Source organism: Salvia hispanica, chromosome 2 (genome assembly GCF_029641045.1).
Source record: "Salvia hispanica isolate PSC_SH4W2 chromosome 2, Shi_PSC_v1, whole genome shotgun sequence".
NCBI classification, from domain to species: domain Eukaryota; kingdom Viridiplantae; phylum Streptophyta; class Magnoliopsida; order Lamiales; family Lamiaceae; genus Salvia; species Salvia hispanica.
This window is the reverse complement of record NC_142693.1, coordinates 17,963,711-17,986,196: the sequence shown is the minus strand read 5'-3', so window position 1 is coordinate 17,986,196 and position 22,486 is coordinate 17,963,711. Positions and strand designations below refer to the sequence as shown.

The window sequence follows — 22,486 nt, the reverse complement described above, 5'->3', positions numbered from 1 at the left end:
ACTAAAGGAGACAAACCTAGTCTCATTCAATGCCCTAATATAAATCTTGAGATTTAGAAAATGCAGAAGGTTCCATACGCTTCGGTGATTGGGAGCCTAATGTGTGCTCAGGTGTGTATTAGACCCAATTTGGTTTTAATTGTTTATATGTTGGGCAGATATTTCAATAACCCGATATGGATCATTAAGAAGCAGCAAAACGGGTTATGAGATATTTATAGAAAACTAAGCATTACATGCTCGCATACACAATAAATGATCCAATTTATGTTACGTGTGTCTGTTGGCTGTAGAGCCATTTCGTGGAGAAGTGCTGAGCAAACTCTCGTAGCTACTTCTGCCATGACAACAGAATTCGTAACTTGTTTTGGGGCATCTAGTTATTGAATATGACTGTGAAATTTTGTCACTAGGCTGCATACTGTAAGGCATTGAAAGACCACTTAAGTTATGTTGTGACAATAACTCTGCAGTATTATATTCTAAAACAACAGGAGCTTCCTGGTTGTTAAATAAAGAGTTCGGAATGGACAAATACATATAGAGCATAAGGGAATGGGTTTGGTGATTACAAATCTAGTCATTAAGGTACTATCACCCAAGGTCTTTCATGGGCATGTAGCCTAAATAGGTGTTATGTTGTTTAAGGATACTTCCGATCAGTGGGAGTAGTTTTGGTTATTGCTCTATATTGTGTTTTGAACATGTAGTTATAAAACTCATGTTATTCTCTGCAGAACTAAAGTATTATGTTTTGTCAATTATTTTTGGTTTGATCTCACTTTGGGAGGACCAGTTGGAAATAGGCATGTATGATCACCTTGCATGAAATTTTCATGCTACACTCCATAATTGATCTGTTGTTGATTATATTTGCATATGTGATTACTGATGGGTTTAATCATGAAAAAATATGGTGACTGCCCCTTTAGTCCTATGTTGATATGGTTGATGATATGATTGTTCGGAAATACACTATGTGATAGCACTTTTGAGCGCTCATTCGGTTTGTATACATTTATTTGGTGTCATGTGTTGCCCAAGTGAGAGATTGTTAGAAATTTGGGCTTCCACATGACTAATTTAATGTGTATGACTATCTTTCAGTTGCCCAATTAAAGTGATTCAATAAAGATTAAAGTTTGGCTAAAGTGTATTTAATTGTTATGGAAATAAGTGTAGATACCATAAAGTGGTTTTCTATTTGATAAGGGACCGAATAGAAAATAAAGGGGTTTATATCTAATATAAATATAAGCTAGGGTTATGGTCCCCAGACGTCAGAAGAACGTTCAATATCTCTGTATTCTCTCGTCAGACTATTGTAAGAACGTCTCTGATCGTTTGGAAGATCCATAGCCGCTGCAAAGCAATTCCGCCTTTCAATTCGTTATGAATCAAGGTACGCTTCTGCTCTACAGTTTATGCTCCTTCTCCGTCGTTCTCGGTTAATCATCATAGAGAGCTTTAGGTAATTGTTCATTCAATTATTCCAACAATTATTTCTGCGGCCGCTGATGATTTCAAGGACTAATACGCCAAAGCTGTAGACGTCGGACTTAATTGAGAACTGGCCATGTATTAAGTACTCTGGTGGCATATATCCGCTGCAGTTTACATATTTTTAGTGTATTTATAATTCAAAAAACAGTGTTACTGTAGTGTAACCTACTATGTTCCCACAACTCGGCTTGTATTTCCTTGTGTTTCATCTTGTCCGAATAATCTTGCCATACCAAAGTCGGCAATCTTAGGACTCATCTCTCTATCTAGAAGTATATTATTGGCTTTTAAATCACGGTGAATGATCCTGAGACGAGAATCTTCGTGCAAGTAGAGGATTCCCCTTGCAATACCTCCTATGATCTTGTAGCGTATCCCAATCCAAATCTGAATGCCTAACTGAGTCTACATGTCCAATTGCAAATGAGTTAGACTATCCATGTTCACATATTATGTGATGTAAAGCGATCAAGAATAAATGTTACCAAATATGAAGTTATCCAAGCTTGCATTTTAAACAAATTCATATTCAATCATATACTAACAGCTTCTCCATTCCTTCTAAGGAGAAACCTAATAGTCTAACGAAATTCCTATGTTGGGGCTTAGCCAATAGAAGAACCTCATTCTTAAATTCGATATCGCCCTGCCCGGAATCCATTGATAGTCTTTTCACCGCAATTTCCAGACCGTTTGGGAGCTTCCCCGGAAATGATGACACAACAAAATATGTGTGTTTAGATTTTGAATTTGTTACACAATCACTCTCATTATGATCTGTTATACAGTATACATATGTACCTTGTAAACACCCCCAAATCCACCTTGGCCCAACTTATTATGATCAGAGAAATTATCTGTTGCAGCTTTGATTGTGCTGAAAGCATATGCAGAGACTCGACTGTGCTAATCTCGTCCACATCTTCAAGAAATTATTAAGCAACATTTGAGTCCAATGCAATAAACAAACGAATAGTCTATAGTGTGCAAGAAATATGAGTAACTTACTTTGTGCAATTTCTGTTGTATTCTGATTCTTCTTCTTTCTTATCGAGATGACAGCTGACATAATAATAAATCAAGCACACAACAATCACAACCACACCGACCATAATAGTTCGAGTCTGTGCTGCCATTTTTCTTTCCTGCAAATTAACTAGCCCAATTTGACTTGGTTTGGATTTTAAGAAATGTTATTGAAAGTAGGTCAAAAAATTAGCAAAGGCAAAACCTTAAGAAACAGAGTTATAACAGAGTCGAACCATAAAAGCAGAGTTTATAACAGAAGGTAGGAGTGATCTTAAAATAAAAAGATTACAACTAGGCATGAGGACTCTCCCCCCTCTATTTTCAGCACAACATTGCTGCACATTTGAAATGGAACCAACCAAACAACTAGTAAAATCCTCCGTTTTTTAGGGTCTAATTTCAAATTTAACTCAAATAATATACAGAGGCACAGAGCAAAAAAAGAATTCAAATTACAAGAAAATTGCAGTACAAAATATGTGAATATTGTATTACAATTGGGAAAGAAAAAAAATAGAAGAAATACAAACTTTTTAGGAGGGAATCAGCGTGGTTGTAAGTCAGTAATATATGCTTGATCCGGCGAGGAACGATGAGGCTGCTCTGAAGCACAACCACCACCAGCGGTTGAATAAAATGCAGGCGCTGAAGGTATATTTAGGGTCATGGAGAAGCTACTCAGCATAAGCACCATAGAGGCCATGGTTGGCCGATCCGCCGCATTTTCCTGTACACACAACAAACCAATACGGATGCATCTCAGCATCTCATTTATCGAACCCGAACCACTCCTCAAAAATGGATCCACCACTTCTCCACCTCTTCCTTCTTGCCAACTTCTCCATGCCTGCGACATTAATTTATCTCACTTTTCAATCACTATTTATGCATAAAAGGGGTGTACAAAAAAAGGTGACATGCTTAATACTTACGAAGCTCAGGAGATCTCCTACGCTGCCATTCCCGCTTCGGAAACCGTTATTTCTGTAGCCGCAGATGATTTCAAGGACTAATACCCCAAAGCTGTAGACATCGGACTTGATTGAGAACTGGCCGTGTATTAGGTACTCTGGAGGCATATATCCACTGCAGTTTATAGTTTTTAATAATCTTGTATCTCAATAAAACTGTTGAAGTGAAGTAACTTACTATGTTCCCACAACTCGGCTAGTATTTCCCTGCGTTTCATCTTCTTCGAACAATCTTGCCATTCCAAAATCAGCAATTTTGGGACTCATCTCTCTGTCTAGAAGTATATTACTGGCTTTTAGATCACGGTGAATGATCTTGTGACGAGAATCTTCATGCAAGTAGAGGATTCCCCTTGCAATACCTCCTATGATCTTGTAGCGTCTATTCCAATCCAAATCCGAATGCTTGATTGAATCTACATGTCCAATTGCAAACAAGTTAGCATATACTTCCTCCCTCCACAAAAATTAGTATAATTTTGCCATTTTGAGATATCTACAAAAAATAGTCTCATTTATAAAAATAGAAAGTTTTTTTCTCATACTTTATCCAATTTTTCTCCTCTCTCATGCTTTACATACTTTTTCTCTATATCTTTCTAACTTTACCAATTTTTTCTCCCTTCTCGCTTATTTTATCAATTTCTCAATAAAACTCGTGTGGTACACAAATGAGACTATTTTTTGTGGTCGGAGGGAGTATAAGTACTATGTTAACCAATGCCAAATGTTACCAAATATAAAATTATCCAAGCTTGAATTTTGAACAAATTCATATACTAGCAACTTCTCCATTCCTTCTAAGGCAAAACCCAAAAGTCTAACTAAATTCTTGTGCTGAAGCTTAGCCAATAAGAGAACTTCATTCTTGAATTCCATGTTCCCCTGCCCAGAATCCCTGGACAATCTTTTCACAGCAATTTCTTGACCATTTGGAAATTTCCCCTGAAATTATGATACAACAAATTATTTGTCTTTAGATAATATTACATAGTTTACATTTAATATTTTACATTTACCTCATTTGGAAATTTCCCCTGAAATTATCTAAACTATGTAGATGTAAATGAGGTAAATAATTAGAAGAAGATTTACAGATTTAAGGAGAACAAGAAGAAGAGGAAGATGAAGAAGTGATCAAAAGGAGAGCAGACGAGATGAAAATTTTCAGATGTGGAAGAGGTAACTGTAAAAAATCTTTGCGGAAGAGGGCTGAGCTATTGAGAGTGACAAGATTTGTTTGCCCTGATCCACTGCGAATGAAATGTAATAAATCTTGGTATATACAGTTTAGTGACACGCACAAATAAATTGTGAATAAAAAAACAGTAGAAACATAAAAATTACTACTATCAAAAAGACTATGAAAATCAACAGAAATATTAAAAAAGAAAAATCGGGTTCCTGCAAAATTACACCACAATTTATTGTGCAGGGCTTGATCGAAACTTCTAATAATAGATTTGAGTTGAATGAAACAAAATCAATAGATATACAGATCAAATTGTATATTTAAAAATTAATTTTATGAACGAGATGGCTCCATAGATCTACTTTTAATCGGCATTAGTTGCCAAGTTCCATAGAAATACACTTTCTTTTGTAGATATTGATTCCAAATGTATAAATACTGTAGAATCCCAAATCGATGAAATACAATGAAATGAAAAATAATATCCTAATTAAATAAAAAACAATTCAATATATAAAAAGTAAGTAACTAATTTTTAGATCTATGTTTCTGGGCATTGTAATACGCCAAATTATATACTTTGGGCGTAGAGTTTGATGGGTTACAACTTACAAATTCGTTTTACAAAAGACGAATACAAAATTTAATTATTTAACCAAAAATGTGTAAAAATTGATAAGAACTTAATATATAAAACTGAAATAGAATGGAACGATTGAACATACAAATTGTATGACGATGAGCGTGTGTGTATACGGCTTTGAAGAGGATTAACGAAAGCCAATTTAGTTAGAAAAATGAAGGTAGTGGACTTCTTTTATTTCTTTATTTCTCAATAAATTTAATATGAATATATATTGATCCACACTACTTGAATGAAATTACATGATTTCATGAAGTACTTATCATTTCTAACTAATCTACACTAAATTTTGATTAAACAATACGAGTACTATTAATTAAAATTAAGTCTACAAAAATACATTTTAGTCCACATAAAGTGTTACTTTTACACGATTAACTATCTCAATTTAAATATCAAATTTATTTCATCTATAAAAATATTTTATTTGCAGTAATAAAATAGAAAAAAATCTTCTGGGAAAATATTTTTTGATTTTTTATTTTTATATCATTTTATGGCTCACAAGTATAGAATGTATAATTTGCAATTAGTTTTAATACATTAATGTATATCATACCTGAATATTTCAATGATAATCTTTCACTACATTTTTTTATAACAAAAGTAATTATTTTATTAGTTGTAATTTTTATGTATAAACTGAAAGCTACAGATAATAAACATATGCTAAAAAGTTTACATATCGCAATTTTTATTGTAAATATTATTAAACCATTACACTTACGTATAGAAATAATATTTAAAAAAAAAATATATATTGATTTTAATAAAGTGTTAGTATATAAATGAAATATGTCTTTTTCTAATTAACATATTTACTAAAATAGAAACATAATTATTTCTATGTTATAGTATGTTTTACTTTATTGCTTATCTACTCAACTGACAAAATAAAAATAAAAAATACTATGCCGAATAGGAAATGTTTCACAGAGTGAGAAGGGAGAATTACATTTTTCTAAATTGTACATAAGATATAAGTTTTTATTTCTGTTGAATTATTTATAATTTGTAGAAGTATTCATTTAAGTGAAAATCATATGTGCCGTGCATAGCAGGGTGTTAATACTAGTGTGATTAATTTTGGAGTACCATCAGAGCTAATTATCATGAACACTTTATAAATAATTTTAGCTCACATTTCGCATTAATCTTTATTAAGTCCATAAATGATATCCCCTCCGACTCAAGCTATTTGCAACATATTATATTTTGGATTGTCACAAACGAGTTGATATGTATTCTATTTTTTGTTGTCACAAGTTAATTACTACATTTTTTTGCAAACAATTTTTCTCTCTCTCATTTTTTTTTTTTTACTTTATTCACTTAATTAATCTTTAAACATCAATTTCTTAAATTTTGTGTTCAAAAGAGATTTGTAAAATTGCTTAGGACGGAGGGTGAATATAAGAAAGTAATAATGAGATAAATAAAATTACTTACACCCTTCGTGACTTAACGAAACTTCTTTTTTCATGGTCAGGTTTTTGAAACATGATTTTCTTACTCGGGATTAAAAGGTGCAAATTCTATTTTCTAGAGTTTAACTCATATTATTAAACTAAGCATAAAAGGAATTTAATAGAAAAGAAAATTGTACGTAGTACTACAAAATATGTGAATCATAAACTAACATTACTAATGGCAAAGAAGAAAAACAGAATAAAAACAAACTTTTTGGGGGAATCAGCGTGGATGTAAGTCAGTAATGGAGGCTTAATTTGTCGAAGAACGATAAGACTGATCCGATTTACAACCAACAGTAGAATAAAATGCAGGTGTTGAAGGTATATTTAAGGTCATGGAGAAGCTACTTAGCATAAGCACCACAGAAGCCATGGTTGGTCGATCCGCTGCATTTTCCTGAACACACAGCAAACCAATATGGATGCATCTCAGCATCTCATTTGTGGAACCCGAACCCGAACCTGAACCACTCCTCAAAAATGGATGCACCACTTCACCACCTCTTCCTTCTTGCCAACTTCTCCATGCCTACAAAATTAATTAATCTCACTTTTCAATCACTAACTACATATAAAGGGGTGTCAAAAAGGTACATGCTTAACACTTACGAAGCTCAGGAGGTCTCCTACGCTGCCATCCTCGCTTCGAAAACCATTATTTCTGTGGCCGCTGATGATTTCTAGGACTAATACTCCAAAACTGTAGACGTCGGACTTGATTGAGAACTGGCCGTGTATTAAGTACTCCGGTGGCATATAACCGCTGCAGTTTACAGTTTTTAGTTCTATTGTAACTCAATAAAACTGTTTTAAGTTGTTTAACTTACTATGTTCCTACAACTCTGCTTGTATTTCCCAGTGTTTCATCATGTCCGAACAATCTTGCCATACCAAAATCAGCAATCTTGGGACTCATCTCTCTGTCTAGAAGTATATTACTGGCTTTTAAATCACGGTGAATGATCCTGAGACTAGAATCTTCATGCAAGTAGAGTATTCCCCGCGCAATACCTCCTATGATCTTGTAGCGTGTATCCCAATCCAAATCTGAATGCCTGAGTGAGTCTACATGTCCAATTGCAGACAAGTTAGCATTAATATGTTCACATATCAATAACTGATATGTTGTGTGTATAGGGTTCACAAACAAGCAAGTAAATTAAGTATGATTGTTACCGAATATGAAGTTGTCCAAGCTTGCATTTTGAACAAATTCATACACTAGCAGCTTCTCCATTCCTTCTAAGGAGAAACCTAACAGTCTAACCAGATTCCTGTGTTGAAGCTTTGCTAATAACAGAACCTCATTCTTGAATTCCATATCACCCTGCCCGGAATCCCTGGACAATCTTTTCACTGCAATTTCTTGACCATTTGGAAATTTCCCCTGAAATTATGATACAACAAATTTTGCTTTAGATTTTGAATTTGTTACAGGCACACTCTTATTCTAATCCATAGTATATCTACCTTGTAAACCATCCCAAATCCACCTTGACCCAACTTATTTTCATCAGAAAAATCATTGGTTGCAGCTTTGATTGTGCTGAAAGCATGTTGCAGAGATTCGGCTGAGCTAATACCGTCGATAGCTTCAAGAAATTATGATGAACATTTGAGTCTAATACTTTAGACGAATTAATAAAAGGCTATGTGTATAAAAAAAGCTGAGTAACTTACTTTGAGGAATTTCTGTTAGTTTATGTTTCTTTCTCTTTCTTAGAAAGAGGACAGATGATACAGCCACTAGCAAGCATACAACAACTACAACCACAATTATGACAACAGTTGTGCTACCATTTTTCTTTCCTGCCAAAAAACCCAAAAAACTTATGTATTGATTCAATTGGTCTGAGATGGTTAGTGCAATCACTATAAAAGTTAACCGCATACAAACATGTCCAAATGCATATAAGCTGAACTATGATATGAATCAATTATTAACTTTTTATCATTTTTTTTTGTTTTAACTCCCTAATTCATACTCCCTCATCTCCTCTAAGAACAAGACGGTATGACATGAGTTTTAATACTAAAATTGGTGAAGGTTGAGAGATTAAGAGATAAAGTAACTGAAGTAGTAGTAGTATAATGTGTAATGACATTTTCTAAAAAAAAAATAAAAAATTCCGCGTCGAAAGCTCTAATTTTACTTAAAAGGAAGACGGTATGATTACCTGATGGCGTTGGCTGTGTAAGCGGAGGCAGAGGCAGAGGAACGGACTCTAGTTCCTGAAGCCTAGTTTCATTGTAAAACGGAGTGGACTCAAACCGAACATAACAACTGGGCCTGAGGACTCTAGCCCCTCTTTTCCCTTCACAACATAGCGGTATTTCTGAAATGGCACCATCCAAACAACTATTACAATCCTCCGATGTCAAATCCGGGGTGCACTGAACCATACTGAAAATCGTTTGATAATCGGGTCCAGTTGTATACCCAGCTGCCACCTTCCTCGCAGACGAGCCCCCTGTGGCTCGTCCACGAAGATCATCGAGCAACACTCTCAAAGCCTCCCTAAACCGGTCTGGACTCGTCACGTTCTGTGGACTAATCACGTAGTATGCGGGAGCAGTTGCCAGAGACGCATAGACGGTAGCATTCGAGTATCGCAACGTGCAGTTCTCTTCCCAGCCGAAGGCCTGCTTCTGAACCGGGCACGAATCCACGAGATTGGAACCGGCTTTCTGCACGCAATCGCGGCACTCGTTGAGTTGAACGTCGCCTCTGCACAGTGCGAGGGCGTTGACTGTGTCGGCTCCCTGCCCGATTGAGGCGTTGTAGAAGCCATGTTGTCGATGTTTGTATAGAGAGAAGAGAGTGTGGTGTTGAGGTTAGCGCTGTATGCGCTGTTGCTGCTGTAATTGCCGTTGCTGCCGCAAATGGTTTGGCCCAAGGCTAAGTGATCTGCTTGCATCAACAACACCAACAACAACACCAACAATATTTCATAACTCATAGTACTTTGAATACCGGTAGCTAAATTCAACTTTTTTGATCAAGTTTTCTGTATTTACAGTCCCTTAATAATTCGTGAGTTTTATAGTAGTAGTACTTCTTTCTTCATATTACCTTTATTAAATTATTATTACTATTACTTTGAACTTTACAAAGCAATTGAATTTGTCGAAGCGAGGAAAAGTTAATGCAGATGAAATGTTCACCCGTGTGGTGCCAACCGGTTCAAAAATAACTTCATAATTTTATAAAGAGTCAATAGCTGAAACAAGGTAAGGTACAATTCATTCGGCAATATAAAATCAAATATGCTGACTATTAAAAACGGTCATTGTACACAATCACGCGGTAGTCGGTTCTATTGGAGTCTCAATTTGCTATCTCAGTGTGTCCGCAATTAAAAGTCCAGAATAATTTATAATATAAAAGGTAAATAGGCCCCCGTATTATAGTTATTCATTCGATTCATATTTTATTAACTAACAATTACTCTCTCCTTCCATAAATATTATGAATATGTGATTTGATACGGGTTTTAATATATAATTGGAAAAGATAGAAAAATAGAAAAAAAAGTTTTTAAAATATTATTAATAGAGAATGCGACACACCTCATTAGAAAGAAAGAGGCCTCCAATATTAGACGGTTCATACTTTTTAGGGACGGACTAAAAAAAGAAAGAGTTCATACTTTTCAGGACGGATGGAGTATAAATATGCAATGTTTGAAATGGTAAAATGAGGGGAAACTTCCCCAACCTTGTCTCGTACTCCCTCCGTCCCTTAAAATTTGGCACCATTTGACCCGGCACGGATTTTAAGAAATGTAATAGAAAATAGGTTGAAAAAGTTGGTAGCATGTGGGTCATACTTTTTTATATTAGTTTTAAAATAAAATGTGAGTGGGAATGAGTTAGTGGAATGTGAGGTCCACTACCAAAAATGGTAAAAGTGAAAGGTGACAAATTTTTAGGAACGGACGAAAAAGGAAATAAGTGACAAATTTTCAGGGACGGAGGGAGTAGTACATTTCTAACACTAACAAAAAATTACTCCCTCCGTCCACGAAAATTTGTCCCAGTTTTCCATTTCCGTCCATCCCCCAAAATTTGTCTCATTTCACTTTTACCATTTTTGGTAGTGGACCTCATATTCCACTAACTCATTCCTACTCACATTTTATTATAAAACTAATACTTTAAAAGTAGGACCCACAATCCACTAACTTTTTCAACTCACTTTCAATTATATTTCTTAAAACCCGTGCCCGGTCAAACCGGGACGAATTTTCGTGAACGGAGGGAGTATATAAATAGTGAAATGGACGGTAGACCAAGTCTACCCTCACAAATCATTCAACTCGAATTAAAGCATTCTATTATTGAATGTTTATATATTTCTTTTGTGATTTTATAAGGACCAATATCTTTGTGGTAAATCTTTGTATATTATCTTAAAATAAATTATTTAAATTTTTATAGTGTTATCTAAAAATTAATTATTTAATTTTTTTTTTTAGTCTTATTCAAATTATTATATTACAATCGGGAAATTAATATGCATTGGTAGTGTTGGTAGCATTACTTAAAATATATTGAATGATTTGTTTTTAAAGAATTTGGTTTTAGTTTAATGCTTGATTGCAATATTAATTTAAATAAAGCCATTTAAATAAAATAAACTACAATTCAGTTCAATTTAAGTCAAAAAAATTACAAGTTGATTCATGTAGAAAATTCGGTATCTAATAAATTAGAAATTATTATTGCAATCAAGCATTAAAAATGAATGCTTAAAAATAACCATTCAATATTTTTTAAACAATACTATAAATGCATATTAATTTCCTGATTGTAATGCAATAATTTAAATAATACTAGAAAGGTATAAATAATTTATTTTTAGATAACACTACAAAGATTTAAATAATTTGTACTGAGATAATATACAAAAAATTAATAATACCATCCTTAACAAATTTCAAAAGAAGCACATAAACATTCAAAACTCACAAGTTTGGTCCTCAAATCAAACTAAATGGACGAATATATCCTTCAAGGGCTAAAGGGTGGAAAAGTAAAAATCGGGACTGAATTTGGGATTTATGAAACTTTTTTTTACTGAAAATGTGATTCTGTAAATGTTGGATATTAAAAATGTGCAACCTTATTTTTTCGGTACTAGTCTTGTAGTTCACTTTAATCTTTATAAAGTCCAAATGATACTCCCTTCGTTACAAGTTACTTGCAACATACTCCCTCTATCCGCGAATAGGAGTCCTGTTTTTCCATTTTGCTTCGTCCGCGAATAGGAGTCCCGGTTCACAATTACCATAAATGGTAAAGATGTCTCACATTCCACTAACTCATTCCACTCACATATCATTTGAAACTAATATATACAAGTGGGACCCCTATTCCACTAAATTTCTTCCCCCCACTTTTTTTAACATTTCTTAAAACCCGTTCCGGAAACAAATGAGACTCTTATTCGCAGACGGAGTGATGCAGTCCAGACGTAGAAATCGGGCTAAAATCTGCGGTTTCAGAATTACTTGAAATTCGCTCGGTGCTTGCGAATCGTGATTTGGAATTAAACTCATTGATGATGCACGATGGATTTTGGCCATTTGACATCATTTAGGAGGTGAAAATGACATTTTACTGTTTTTTGGACTTATTTTTAATTTTCTGTTTTTGCGTTTTATTTCCTTTTGAATTTCTATGGTTTCCAGACGCTTATAAATAGCGTTGTTTTGTTTTTGGGCCGCAGTTGATTTTGAATATTAATATTTCCGTCTTCACAGAAACTAGGGTTTCTCTGATTTCTTCTACGTTCAGTCAGTTTCTCTATACGTATTGCATCATGGAGGGAGTATCTATTTTGAGTTATCACAAGTTGCTACTTTTGTTTTTGTCAAAAATTTAATCTATCTATCTCTTTTTCTTTATCTTCTCTTTTCTCTCTTATTATTATTATTTTTTTTACTTTATTCACTCTTCAAAATCTTTAAACGTAAATTTCTTAAATCTTGTGTTTAAAAGAGATGTTTCAAGTTGCCTAGAACGGGGGGAATATAAATTAAATTACCAGGTCTTTAAAAATGATTTTCTTACTCAAAATTAAAAGGTGCAAATCCTATTTTTCAGTGTTTAACTCTAATATTAAACTCAGAAAAAAAAAGAATTTAATAGACAAAAAAAATTGTACGTACTACAAAATATGTGAATCATAAACTAGCATTACTATTGGCAAAGAAGAAAAATAGAATAAAAACACACTTTCCGGGGGGGAATCAGCGTGGATGTAAGTCGGTAATGGAGGCTTGATTTGGCAAAGAACGATGAGACTGATCCGAGTTATAACCAACAGTAGAATAAAATGCAGGCGCTGAAGGTATATTTAGGGTCATGGAGAAGCTACTCAGCATAAGCACCACTGAAGCCATGGTTGGCCGATCCGATGCATTTTCCTGAACACACAACAAACCGATATGGATGCATCTCAGCATCTCATTTGTCGAACCCGAAGCATTCCGCAAAAATGGATCCACCACTTCTCCACCTCTTCTTTCTTGCCAACTTCTCCATGCCTGTGACATTAATTTCTCATTATGTATACATAAATGGGTGTCAAAAAAGGTTGCATGCTTAATACATATTTAGCTCAGGAGGTCTCCTACGCTGCCATCCCCGCTTCGAAAACCATTATTTCTGCGGCCGCTGATGATTTCAAGGACTAATACTCCAAAGCTGTAGACATCCGACTTGATTGAGATTTGGCCTTGTATTAGGTATTCTAGTGGCATATATCCACTGCAATTTATAGATTTTAGTACTCTTTGTAACTCAATAAAACTGTTTAAGTTGTGTAACTTACTATGTTCCCACAACTCTGCTTGTATTTCCCTGCGTTTCATCTTGTCCAAACAATCTCGCCATACCAAAGTCGGATATCTTGGGGCTCATCTCACTGTCTAGAAGTATATTACTGGCTTTTAAATCACGGTGAATGATCTTGTGACGAGAATCTTCGTGTAAGTACAGAATTCCCCTCGCAATACCTCCTATGATCTTGTAGCGTCTATCTCAATCTAATTCTGAATGCTTGATTGAGTCTGAATGTCGCATTGCAAATGAGTTAGACTATATATGTATATGTCACATATCATTATGTCATGTGTAGTGTGCAAGTAAATTAAGGGTGAATGTTACCGAATATGAAGTTATCCAAGCTTGCATTTTGAACAAATTCATATATTAGCAACTTCTCCATTCCTTTTAAGGCGAAACCCAATAGTCTAACTAAAAATTCTTGTGTTGAAGTTTAGCCAATAAGAGAACTTCATTCGAGAATTCCATATTCCCCTGCCCAGAATCCCTCGACAATCTTTTCACGGCAATTTCTTGGCCATTTGGAAATTTCCCCTGAAATTATGATATAAAAATTATTTGTCTTTAGATTTGAATTTGTAACACTCTCACTTTGATTGTAAACTATTCAAAATTCGCCCTGACCCAACTTATTGTGATCAGAAAAATCATTGGTTGCGGCTTTGATTGTGCTGAAAGCATGCTGCAGTGATTCGGCTGAGCTAATATCGTCGATAGCTTCAATAAATTATGATGAAACATTTGAGTCCAATACTTAAAACAAATTTATAAAGCATGTGTGTATAAAAAAGCTGAGTGACTTACTTTGAGGAATTTATGTTGGTTACTTTCTCTTAATTTCTTATAAAGATTATAGCTGATACGCCCACTATCAAGCACACAATAATTACAACCACAATTAGGGCATCCGCAACGCTATCTCTTATCCGTCTTTTAATCGTCTCATCTCTTCACTATTCATGGGCCCCACTGTACTTTTCAGCTCATCTCTTAACTAAGAGACAGCACCTGAATCCCTCCATCTCTTAACTATTCATTCAATTTCATTTTTTATTTTTAATTCCAACAAATTCAATTAATAAAAAACACACTTCATTATAAATAAAATAAAATTACAATTTAAATACCTAAAAAAATAAAAAAGACATAATTAAAAAACTAGAAATTACAAATTGCACACTTAAACTCAAATAAAAAAAAATGGAGGCAAAGAAGCAGAAGAAGGAGTTCTCTAGTAACGATCATCTAACGGTTGCCAAATTTTGCCCAAATGTGCTCCATTAGATCCTCCTGGAGTTGGGCGTGGGCGGTAGAATCACGTGTCCTTACCCGAATAGACAACCGCTCTTGCAAAGACGGATGCACTCCCGTTCGAGGCGGACTACTTGCGGTTGAGCTTCCCGGGGTTTCAGGGTCGAACCAATTTCCCACCTTAGGTCCTTCGTCGGCGACAATCATGTTGTGCAAGATTATGCACGTATACATGATGTCGACCATATTCTCCATAAACCACTGTCGAGCCGGGGCTTTGATAATGTTCCATCGAGCTTGGAGAACCCCGAATGCTCTCTCCACATCCTTGCGAGCAGACTCTTGCTTCTGCGCAAAAAGAGACTGTTTTTCGTCCGTAGGCCTGTTGAACGTCTTCACGAAGGTTGGCCACTTCGGATAGATGTCGTCGGCAAGATAGTACCCCATTTTATACTGGCGATTGTTAGCGACGAAGTTGATGGCCAGCGCTTTACCATTCAGAACTCCAGCGAAGAGGTCGGAGTTGTTGAGCACGTTGATGTCGTTGTTCGAGCCGGGGACCCCGAAATATGCATGCCAAATCCATAGCCGGTAGTCGGCGACGGCCTCGAGTATAACGGTGGGGTGGGTGCCTTTGTGGCCGCTCGTGTATGACCCCCTCAACGCCACAGGGCAATTCTTCCATTGCCAATGCATGTAATCGACACTCCCGAGCATCCCGGGGAATCCGTGCACTTGTTCGTGAAGACGGAGCAGAAACTGACAATCTGCGGTGGTTGGCTTCTTCAGAAATTTGGCGGTGAAGGCTGCCCGCACGCCTTTGCAGAAGTTCAACAAACAAAGTCGCCCACTGGATTCTCCGACGTGCAGGTATTCGTCGAACGCATCCGCCGTTTGTCCATTAGCAAGCTGACGGATCGCCGCAGTACATTTCTGGAGCGTCGTGTGGCTAGGACGGCCAACAGCGTCGAACCCTTCTCTGAAGAACTCTTCTCGTGCCGCCAATGTATTCGCGATATGCAAAAAACGGAAACGGCGACGGAAGTAGATATCTCCCCACACCGGATTCGGACTGAAGTAATCACGTTCCAACCTTGCGGCGGCTTCCTCCTGGTTACGGTGGATGTATGTTCGGCGTCGCCTAGGAGGCGCGGCGGCTTCCTCCTCCCTACGTCGATCTTCTTCTAGCGATTCTTTCATTATTCGACGCATTTGCTCAAATGGATCCATAATTGATTAAATTTGGGAGAAGAAAAAAAATAAATGAATGATTTTATAGAAGTGATTGGAGAGGAAAGAAAGAGAGATGAGAGAATAGATGTGTGTTTGTGTGTAAAATGGAGAATGGAGAAGAGTATATATAGAATATATAAAAAATAAAAAATAAAAAAAAATAAAAAATATGACCGTTCAACGGTCATATTACCGTTTTTAATTTTAATTTTAATTTTTTTTTAAATCTGATTTTTTTTTAAAAAAAATTGAATTATGACGTCATAAATCCGACGCCCACTGCGAGTGGGCGTCACGCCAGCAGCCCGCGCGCGCCACGTGGCGCCGGGCGCGTGTCTCGCCAGCTCGAGGCTTGCCTCGCCGGGACGCGTCGGGCGTCGAGACATCTCGTCTCGTCGAGACGAGACGGGAGCCGCAACGCTGTCTCGATGCCGTCTCATCTCGTCGAGACGAGACCGAGGCCGCAACGAGGCAGCGTTGCGGATGCTCTCATGATAATAGTTGTGCTACCATCTTTCTTTCCTGCAAAAAAACCCAGAAAACTATTGTATTGATTCAATTGTTTCGAGGACCGAGATGCTAGTTCAATCACTATAAAAATTAGCCACATATAAACATGTACTACAAATTTATCTAAATTGATCTATGATACATATAGTGGACTCTACACCTAGTAATGTGTAATGGAAATTTTTATCAATAGAAAAAATACTACTGCTTTTTCGTAATATACGGAATCTATTTATGCTAGATTTGGACATGGGCTTTGAGAAAGGGCTTCCCGAAAGAAGGTGCAACCACCGAGATGTTTGTTGTCAATTCACTATGCCTCGTTATCCTTTCCCTCTTTTTTTGCGTTATGACAATAGTCATACCTCTTGAACTAATTTGCATCTATTCATCGTTTTTTCGCCCCTTCCCCCGCAAGGGCTCATCTTACACCCTGAAGTCTAGAGATGCCTATAGTTCAGGACGGTTCGGAATCGCCGGTTTCAGTTTTAGAAATTGTTGAACCGGAACCGAACCTCAAGGGTGTTTCTCATTTACGGTTCTGGTTCGGAACCGCTGGTTTCTGGAGATTTTTAACTGTTCCGAACAACCATTTTCCGGCGTTTTTTTTTTTCAAGTTCTGCTCGATTTAATGGTTTTTCACGATTCCGGTCTAGATTAACCCTGAACCGGCGGTTCCGGCACAATTTCAGTTCCGGAAATTTTGGAACAGTAACCGCCGAGTTACGGCTTCTCGGTTAACCGCCTGAACTGAATCTAACCATAGTTTTAAACAGAAGGAGGAGACAGTACGATTACCTGACGGTGGAGGCGGAGGAACAACCTCTAGCTCCCGAAGTCTAGTTTCATTGAAAAACGGAGTGGTCTCGTAACGAAGATTGCAACTGGGCCAGAGTACTCTTCCCCCTCTATACCCATCACAACATAGCGGTATTTCTGAAATTGTAACATCCCGAATTTCCGAACCCTAATTTTAGAGCCCTAAAATTTATTATTGATGACGTGGGAGATGTGAGATGTGAATTATTTTGATAAATGAATTTATTGCATGAGTTTCTTTGACCGGGAAGTTTGAAAAGTCAAACTTGTTGACTATGTGAAGTGGCATGTGATTTATTAAATTATGAGGTGAATTATTTGTTTAAGGGTGAGTGAGAATATTTGGGAAAATTTTCCATAAATACTAGCCACCTAAATAGTGAGATTTTCGAACCTTTGGACTTTTGGAGAAGGAATTCTATTTTTTTCCGGATTTAATTTAATTCTTGGCATATTTATCCGAAATAAATCCAAAACCCATTTATTTCCCTATTTCTTAATGGGAAAAATCGAGCCCTATTAATATTAAGGTGATTTTCGAAAATCACCTAGCTTTGGGAAGGAGGAATTTATTTCATTTTTAATTGATCCCTTATTGATTTCCTTCCATACCTAGAATTTAAATATTCTACCAAATCTTTCCATACCTCAAGATATCTTGCCATATCTTATTTTAGTTAATATAAAAAAAAAATCCATTCCTTATATATCAACCATACTACAGGCCTATTTCCAATCTCTAAGTGGGTGATTTAATATTTTATTTTTCTCCGTGATATTTTATTCTACTCCGTAAAATATACCAAAACAAAATCTTGGCTAATTGGGAGCCATATATTTCGAAAATTACATGCCTTGATACCCTAGTCTATTTTTGTTAATTCTTCTTCCCTACTTCACAATATTTATTTATTTAATTATGGAGAATAAAATCTTACCAAATATTCTATTTTAATTACCTAAAGATCTTGTTGAGCACTATAAATAAGAGAACCCCTAACCCTTGCCCCAATAAATTTCGCCCCTCTCCTCTCTCCCACTCTCTCCAATTTTTCTTCCATTCTCCAATATTTTTGTCATCTTTTGAAGAAGAACTGAAGTTCAATCCAAGAATCTTGAAGAACCAAGGCTAATGCTTAATTTCTACCGATCGTTTTTCTCATAAGGTATTTTATATTCATCTTCTTCGTTTCTACTCGACTCCTCTTCTTTCTAACCGATTAATCGGTCTTCTTGAACCCTCATGCATCTTGGTTGAGTGAAAGTGGGATAAAAGGGATGTGGGAATATGTTACATGTGTGTGGTGTGTATGTGTTTGGCGTGTGTGTGTATGCGTGGCGTGTGTGTGTGTGTTGTGTTTGTGTAGTGTGTGTTTGATGGCTAAATATTCTTGTGTGATAAACATGATTTTTATTGATTAGTAATGATAAGATAAATCGTTGGGAAAAGGGAAAAGTATTGAGGCATGCATGAGTAAGAGTAGTGTTGAACCTAATTCGTGATATGTGTCTATGTGATTAAAAGGTGAAACTTTGGTTGCGAAGCCGGATAACGGAAAAGCAAAACTACTTGAAATCTAAGCAGTCGAGGTGGGCTTTATTCTTAAACTCTTTTACTTCTTGCAAAAAATATTGATTGGTGTTATAAGGGTGGTTTAACTGTTATGCCATGCCTATGTTTGTTTTGTTGTGATATTGTGCGCCTGATGCCTAGTTTGTGAGTTCGCTCCATTGGGTTAGGGCTGTGGATATGTTATACGAATTCGGGTCTGAGTACGGGCCGCAAACCCTACTAGGCTGTGTACACGTGGGGATCGGGAGCCGTCCTTGCTAGTCGGCCGGTCTCGTGGGCGAAAAGTGTGGCCACACTTTCGTCGCACCATGGATATGACTGTGATTGTGGAATTTGATGAGAAAATGGGGGATTGTTTGATTGGCCAATTATGAAAATATTTGATACTCGTTGAACATTTATTTTGAAAAGTGTAAAACCTCGAGTTCACTATGGTAAGGGTGTCATAACTTGTAAAATGTTTTGGCAACGAGCTCACTGAGTATTTCAAAATACTCAGCCCTGCATGTGTTTTCCTTATGTGCAGGTTGAATGGCGACGAGCGGTGGCGGGTGTTGAGCACATTAATTAATTAAGATGGTTATTTTGAACAATCGAGTGTAGTTATGTCTTCATACATGGCTCCACTTTCTCTTGGCTTTTTTCCGCTGAATCTTTGAACACTTTAGCATCACTTGGTTACTTTGAGCTTATTCCTTTTGAATTCGGTGTTTGAGACTTGTTGTGGTTTTCGTTGGAATTATGTTGAACCCTTGTTTTTTATCACAGTTATAATATTCATCCTTCATTTATTTCTCTCGATTTAATCGTTGACTAAATTCCTAGTAGTTCGTTCAATACCTTGGTCAAACCTCTTTAATTGAAACCCTAGGCTTTATTCTTGGTGCTTTTAAGTCCGCTTTGGTAGCAGCCCCTGTAGTTATTGTACCCTAGAAATCCGGGCTGTTACATAAATAGTATCAACCAAACAATTATTACAATCCTCGGATGTCAAATCCGGGGAGCACTGAACTAACCCGAAAATCATTTGAGAATCAGGTCTAGTTGAATTCCCAGCCGCCACCTTCCTCATAGATGAGCCAGCAGCGACTCGTCCCCGAAGATCATGGAGCAACGCTCTTTGAGACTTCCTAAACTGCCATTGACTCGTCACGTTCTGTGTATTCATCAAGTAGTATACGGGGCTAGTCGCCAGAGTCCCGTAGACAGTAGCATTCGAGTATCGCAGAGTGCAGAAATCATCCCTGAAGACTGTCTGTTTCTGAGCCGGGCACGAGTCCACAACAACAGGAGGAACGACGACGACAGCAATCTTTGATAAGTCATGCTAACTGAATACAGGCTACTATTACACACATTGTTTATTTGGTTTAGTGTTTATATTCACTTTGAAATCATTATCAATAGCAATGGCGGAGCCACATGGGAGCAAGGGGGCATGATTGTACCCCAAAAACTTGTGCCGAAATCGAAGTGGATAATTACTGAGGGACAGAGTGAGTAATTAGTTTTTTTTAAAAAAATGAAAAGGAATTGGTTAGATTTTGAAGTTCCGAGTCAGTCCTATAAGTATTTTTCGTACCCTCATGCGAAAAATCTTGTATTTGCCATTGATCAATAGTATAATAATAATTACAGAAAGCGGAGTGAGAGCATCCACAATAAGAATAGGTCAGCCATAGATCAACCATAGGCCAGCCACTCTCTCTTTGCCACGTCATCAGCACTAAAAATCCACCTGCCACATCAGGATTTTTTACTCAAATAGAAATAATTCAAAAACAACTACATTTACGAAATTAAACACAAATTACGGAATTAAATTTATGACACATATACGGGAAAAATTCGTTAATTTTATTTAAATAAAAAAAAGTACATTAACTAAAAATAAAAAAAAATCATAATAAAAAAATTTGGGCTTCCACACACGGCCACCGCCCCACTCTACTCCTCACTAATTAATGAAAAAAATACATTAAAAAATGTTAGTATGCCTTGAATAAAAAAATACATTTAGAAATTACGTAATTAAAAAAAATTCATAAAAAAGTACATTAAAAATGCAATAAAAAATGCATAAAAAAATACAAAAAAAAATGCAACCGGATAAAATGAAACTAAAATCGCGTATATATAGGTTTTCAAAAATTTTCAAAAAAAACGAAAAATGAGCGTTGGCCGATCAGCACTCCACAATGGCGGCCAGCGCATCGGCCAACGCCCTCAAATCGGCTAGCCCACGCCGATTTTTTCGCCGATTCGCAGCTGGCCGATTCCAATAGTTTGGCTAGCCGACCGGCTAGCGACGCGAATCGGCTAGCCGGTGGGCTAGCCGCTATTGTGGATGCTCTGAAAGTGTAATAGACGACCATGACTTGGGCGTGAGAACTGAATGAACGAGACTAGAGTGGATTCTAACCAAGGAAGGAAGAAGGAATGGGATTCCCTACTGTGCAAAATGTCACAGCAGGGGGTGTTGTGGTGATCTTCACCATTAATTAATTTCATATACTTATAATATTTTTTTTCATTTTACAAATGAAGGGTTTGATTCACCACAGCAGGGGGAGCACCCCCTGCTGTGACATTTTGCCACAGCAGGGGATCTCATTCCAAGGAAGAAGCCAAGAAATGTCCTAGCAAAAGGAGTAGTGGAGTACCATATAATAGGGACCCGTTTGATAAGAAAGGTGTGAGATGAGAAGATATGTAAAACAAGAAAAGAAATACGGGCTTCATGTTAAGATACGAAGAGATAAGATTTTTTTCGTAATAGTTTGATAGAAAAGAAAATATCAAAATTTGTATAGTAGTATTAAATAATAGTGGCTTAACTTGACAAATTAGTGGATTACATAAACATGGTTAAAGTTTTAATTATGGCAAGATTGGGTAGGGTCTTTGTCTTATATTGGACTTTGAGTTAAGCTTAAATATGATATCAAACAATTAAAAATATCTGCTTATAATTTATCATGGTATTACATCTAATCCCTAATTAAAAGTTGGCTATTAAATAGAGACTGGAGTGGATTTTGGCATATGTCAGTTGATTCAACCTCCAAGTAGGCTATGAAAATTTATTATGAAAAGGAAATTGGAAATAGACTACATATAAAATAAAATGAGAAAATTTAAAGAAAAACGATGATTTTTAGTGTGATTGGAATTAATTAAAGCATATAAATAAAAGGTTAGAGAAATAAGATGAAAGATGATGAGTCCTAAAATGTGACGCGACGATTTTTCTTCTTTTTAAAAAAAGAAAATTGTTCTTGGAAGAAGGTCGAACTTTTAGCCAAATATCATCTTGTTTTGTATTGACAATTTATGGATTAGTTTTATCTAAGAGCTTATGTTCTTTTAGGTTTTATTTGATTGACGATAAAGATTTCCGAAATACCAAGGGATATGAATTTTTTTAGTCTGATCTTT

The 22,486-nt window shown here is 36.2% G+C and overlaps 2 pseudogenes; both read right to left on the bottom strand.

Annotated features, from left to right (window-relative positions):
- Positions 1–1,483: 1,483 nt before the first annotated feature.
- Positions 1,484–9,770, bottom strand: LOC125188144 (cysteine-rich receptor-like protein kinase 26; annotated as a pseudogene).
- A 3,294-nt stretch (positions 9,771–13,064) lies between these two features.
- LOC125188134 (cysteine-rich receptor-like protein kinase 44) lies at positions 13,065–20,636 on the bottom strand (annotated as a pseudogene).
- Positions 20,637–22,486: the final 1,850 nt, after the last annotated feature.